A 6,250-nucleotide genomic window follows, 5' to 3' on the forward strand; every position below is an offset into this window, starting at 1 on the left:
TATTCCCAGTTATTATGTGGTGGATGTTTATATCCAGGCTATAGTTCAGTGTAATTTCTCCAGGGGAACGAGGTCACGCTGGAGAGCAAAGACACAATGTGTTTGCTTAGAAAGCGGCTACCGGTGCATGAGCGGATCTCCACGACACAGGCCTCAGATCAGTGTGTGTTTGATTCATTCTGAGTGTTTTAACAGCTGCTCGATGAGAGAAAGTCTGTGATCCAGAGAGTTTCTGTGTAAGTACCAGTGACCCTTTCTACACAAACACACACACACACACACACACACACACACACACACACACACACACACACACACACACACACACACACACACACACACACACACACACACACAGAGATTATGCTGATACGAACACACATCAACCACAGGCGTCAGTCACTAAAGATAATCAGTATTTTCTATTGCCTGTACTGGTTTAACAACTACAAGGAGGAAGACCACTATTAAAGGGTAAGTTCGGCGTTATAATTCATATAAACGCATTAAACTTTAGTTTACAAAGACGTGAAACTCACCGAGTGGTCTGGGGTGTTCACTGATATGCTCATGTGTCAGCAGCATGTGTCCAAATTTTAATCTTAACCGTTCGATTTAATCAGAAACGATCTTAAAACAGGGCTTTACTTGTAAAACGCCGAACTTACCCTTTAATAAAAAATCTACCATCCCTGCTTACAAAATTATGACTTAAAAAGTCCCCCTGTAGTCAATGATTTTATCCCTTAAAACTAATCTTAAAACTAAACAAAATTACATGTTTAAATGTTTTTTCATTTAAAATCTTTTTTCTTCATCTCTTAAAATATCTTGAATGTAACTCGACACCCTTGCCTCATTTAGTATGTGTGGTTCTATGAATATGCAAATGAGCCCCGCCTCCACTCACTCACTCAGAGATCCACTCGTTGGCGATCACACGTTGTTCTGATTGGTCAAGGTCGTGTGTGACGTCAGAAACACCAGTGATTTCAAAGCGTGTTTTTGAGACTGTCTTTGGTTCACTGCAGTTTTAAGGAGAAAATACTCAGCAATGCTGTCGACTTATGAATTTACACATGGTTTGTCTTAAAGCATATTAAAAACACCACATAGACATATAAACAACATTATAAACTGGATTTTCATCACAGTGAGACTTTAAAGATAAATGACCTTAATGACAACATACAAGTAAAAATTAAGTTACATTTTTTATATACAAAGCTGAACAATCTGTGTTTGGTTCAGGCTGGAGATGCACCAATGAAGCCTATCTGTGGCCAGTTTTTAATCAATTTAAAACCATTGCACATCAGCTATAGCATGAAACCGGGTGAAATGATTAATGTTGTTTATAAGAAATATTATATGATAGCAAAATAACCTCTGAACCCTTATTTGTTTTTTTTCTCGCTTCTCTTATAATGTTGGCCTGTTGAACGTTAAAAACTAAAGGCAGCAACTTTTTTTTTACAGTGAAATTACGAACATAACAAATGTACTTTTAAACATGTTATGCAAAAATTGTTTGTGACTTTTAATGATGCATTTGCATGATTTGTAAAATTTTTACATTTGTAACATTATATTCAACATTATATACATTATGTTCAACATAATAGTTTAATGTAATACTGACACTAAAACTCTGAAAACTTGAATATTTTCTTATTTTGGGTGAATTATACACAATACATATTGTCACTATCTACGATACACATTGTTGCAATTTTGTATTGTGATATATTGTTACACCCCTCACAGAAAGTCATTCTTTTAGCCATTAAGAAAGTTTTTTTTATTGAAAAAAAGTAAAAGAAAGTGTTTTTTTCCAAGCCATAACATGTTTTTTGTAAACAATGGCTGTATCAGAACAGCTGATTAAAGAACAAAATGACTCCAAACCAATGCATTTAATCGTCCAGTTCCGTGATGAAGCCTGTACTCCGTCAACCATATACATTTCCCAGTAAATGTGGCATAAACTGCACACAGCATGCTTTCATTTGGCAACAAAAAAAATAGCACTATAGAACAAGAACAACGTTCACCGCAACAAAACACAGTTGCCAGCGTTCCCGGGAGCTTTCAGGTCGGGCTTCACGACTCCGTTTATTTATACTGGCAGTGTGTGACCGCGCGCTAGGGGGTGTGGAGTAGCGCTGTGTGTGTGTGTGCGTGTGTGTGTGTGTGTCCTTACCCCCCCAGAAACCCATTTGGATGGAGACTTGATGGGGTTTTGACTGTTGGGGAGTCAGCCAGAGTCCAGGCCTCTTTAATGGTCTCTCCACGGAGGCACGTTCCCAGCTCTGAGGATTGGAGCAGACACACCGGCTCCTGTCTTAGGTTTGTTAGGGTTTGATATGAAGGAGAGCGTCTCATTATGCGGTCTCAGCACCTGCCCTCATCATGAGCTTCGCATCCAAACCACCACTGAACCAAATCAGATCACATGTGATTTATACCAAAAACAGGCCCTCGTCATCAAGGGAATGAGCTAATGCTGGGATTGATTGGTGGCATTCCAGGGGAAAATCGCTTTGTTTAATGGAATTGTGTTACGTATTGACTAAAAATAGACACAAATTGTATTGTAGATAGACAGGGGTGTTTCCGGAAAGCATCGTTAGCCAACTATGGTCGCAAGTTCTGTCGTTACTTCGACAAATCAGTGTTTTCGACAAATCAGTGTTTCCCGAAACCATCGTGCTAACGAACATTCGCAAACAGCATCGCAGAGTTGTGTGTTTGCAACGACAGATATTGATTGACCTGTGGTTAGAAGAAGAGTTTAGTGTTTGCATGACATGTGGACTCAATATATCCTTATCTCAAAACAAGCAAGCTGACATTCAGTGCAATCTATATCTTTTAATTAGAATACATACAAATATCATTTACGTCTTTTAGTTTGTCAGGAGATTTAAAGCACCGTTTTTGAAGAGTGCGCGTGTGAACGAGCTCTAGTGCGTAATCATCATGAACTTTTATTCCAGACTCTTAGTCCATTCAGAAGGCACAGACATAACATGCAACATACATACACGAATTAGGGCTGCAACAACTAATCGATAAAATCGATTATAATCGATTATGAAAATCGTTGTCAACGAATGTCATTATCGATTAGTTGGTCTGCTTACGTCACGGGGAGCGTTTACTGGTACGCACACAAGGTCTCTCTCCCTCAGGCGCTCTGCCGAGCGCGCGCGCTACACGGTTTGGAGCAGTCTCTTCCATAGATATCATGATGTCTATGGTCTCTTCTGTCTCTCATGCGCGCTCTTGCTTGCGCGCTCTAGATTTCGGGAGTTTGAACTAATTCGCGGGCATCAGGGAGCCGCAATCAATATGCGGGAGACTCCCGGGACTTCCGGGATGTCTGTATTTTGTCTCGAGCATCAGGTTGCGCAATCAGTTCGCTCGCAACGTAAGTGATGGATTAAAATAGCGCTACCGCAGAAATAGGTTAAATTAAAACGGTCTTTACAAAGCGAAGCACTAAATATAAAGGCAGTTAATAACAGCAGCAGTAAAATATTGTTTTTTAGTCACTGTACTCAGTGGTTTTCAGCGAATGCTTGTGCACTAATGCATAATTTCTCCTGTCCTTTACTCAAGCCTGTTAGCTTGCTGGGTAACGTAACGTTACCTCCATTCCGTTCTCTTTTTATAGCATTTGTCTACTAAGTTTTAATTGTTTTTCAAACGCGATCTACTGCGGCTCTACATTCACACAATTGTTTTCAGTCTTTCTATATTTATTTAATCAATTTATCCTTATATTATTCTTTTTTATATAAAATATATAATATATATTATATATTCTTTATCCTTATATTCCTTATATATAATTAATTTTAAATAAAAATTAAATGAATTATATATTTTAGATGTTTTTAGTTTGTTTTTAGTTCAGATATTCACATCTGAACAACATGTCTGTGTAAATTTGTTTTAACAAAAATTTTGTTAAAACATAATATGTTGGATATCATTTTTTTAACAATAATCATGTTTGTCAACTTGCCATCAGCGATTATCATTAAAAACAATGCAAATATTGATATTAGTAAAACTCAATGTGTGGCTTTTGCACTTTTTAAAGTACACTTTTACACATAAATACCCTGATTTACGGTTTTATTTAGTTATAATAAAAAAAAATCTAATTTAATTTCTATCCGATTAATCGATTAATCGAAAAAATAATCGTCCGATTAATCGATTATCAAAATAATCGTTAGTTGCAGCCCTACAACGAATACATATATATACATATACACAAAAAGATAAAAAAAAAAAAATAAAAAAAATTTGAATTTCTATAAAAGACACTTATACCAGTCTTTCCATGATGATTGGTATCGTATGGCACTAGGATTTACTAGCAGCATAACAATGGTGTTCTGGGAGTCATTCAGGCGACAAATGAATTTATAGACGAGTCTCCTCAATAATGCCTGACAGCTGCTGAACCCTGCATTACAAATCAGCTCACTTGCACTAAAGCACCTGTGTTTGTGGAGCAGTATCCTACAGTCATTATAAAAGCAACCTTAAGCTTCTGCATACTAGTCTTTTCATACTTAGTCCATAAAGGAGCTGTATACAAAGGAGTGCAATATGCTTTAAACAGGCTGATTTCGACGTCATCCGTGCACATGTGAAATTTTCTTACCATATAATATGCGACGCTGCCTGTATAAATCATCATCATCAGATAACTGATCTGTAATGTAATGACCCAGGTATTTAATTTTATTACAACACTCATCACTCATGTAAGAACGAGCCTATGATTGAATCTGGAAATAAAGTAAAATAACTGAGAAAAATTAGAAATATTCCTCAGATGCCTTGTCAGTAATTTATAGCAAAACATCTAGCGTTAATTCGATCATTAAAATAAGTTATTACTCCTCAATCTGCGTGACATCATAAACCAACGCGGTTGAACGATCAATTTGCGACAATATGGTTTCGGGAAACAGTCGTGACTAGATGATTCTTCAACGATGCGTCATAGTAGTGAACCAGCGAGTTACTGTACGGCGTTGTACGGGAAACACACTCCTGGACGAGTATTAAATTAATTAGTTAATGATCTCTGACTTTTGGCAAACAGTTCAATGACAGCTTCTTCTGTACTTAACTTATTTAATAATTGATTAACTTTACACAGTTATTGAACTGAACTGAATCAACATTGAACTGCTGATCTGAAAAATGACACTATTGTCTTTTTAAAGCTGCTTTACAGCGGAATCTGAATTTTTTTTTCTCATATTTGATGACGTTTGTATCATTGATTCTGTTATTTTCCTCTTTAATTCTGTGAAAATGCTTTGAAAAAATCTGTATAGAGTTCAACAGTTCCTGGACACTTTTTCAACGACGTTTCCCCATTCATTTCTCCTATAAGATAATTTTTAAAAAGTCTTTGTTAAAGTGTTATAAGCCATGAATCAAACTGACCAGCTACGAGGACAGTCATAACATTACGAACTTGAATTTGAAGCAAAAAAGTGCTTGAAAATCGGACAAAAATACAAAGGTACAAAACTGTGCTTAAAGGCTTTTAGTGAGGGAAAGAACTACAATCCTATGATAGATTGCAAACAGCATAATTGAAGAGGAATATTAAACTATGCATTTAAAGATGTTGATGTATATTTATATATATATAAACAATATGTTTTAATTTAATTATAAAATATGCATATAAATGTAAATATTTTGTGAGTGTGGAGAGATCGACTCGATTACGTCAATTCGAAATGCTTCACGGGAGTGGGCGGAGCTAAAGCTATTTTGGCACGTTTCACTTGTTTGGACTCTCTGATTGGTGGGATTTTCTGTACAGCATCATGGGTAATGTAGTTTTTCACCACATGGCTTCAGCGGACACAAATGCCATGATTAACATCCTCCTAGCTCACAGTAGGACTGTCTTTAAAGGTTTATAAGTTATCGTAAAGTTTTTACTTCTGGAACCCGACTATTGCACTCTTTTGTATAAAGCACTGTAGAAATAACAAAATAAAACAGTTTGAGACTTGAAATCTTCTCTGAAACTCTAGAAGAGATAGTCCACATGAGAGTTACTTATGAGAAGTCTCAATTTGATCTCCATTTGTCTTTCAATATCAATGTTTCATACATCACCAATAATAATACATATAAATGATTTAATTTGTAACTCTCTCCTCTGGGATGTTATTGTTTCTGTGTGCGAGGGCTAATA

The sequence above is a fragment of the Siphateles boraxobius genome, unplaced genomic scaffold (assembly GCF_051911475.1).
Source record: "Siphateles boraxobius isolate OS27281-9 unplaced genomic scaffold, OSU_SipBor_1 36, whole genome shotgun sequence".
Lineage (NCBI taxonomy): Eukaryota > Metazoa > Chordata > Actinopteri > Cypriniformes > Leuciscidae > Siphateles > Siphateles boraxobius.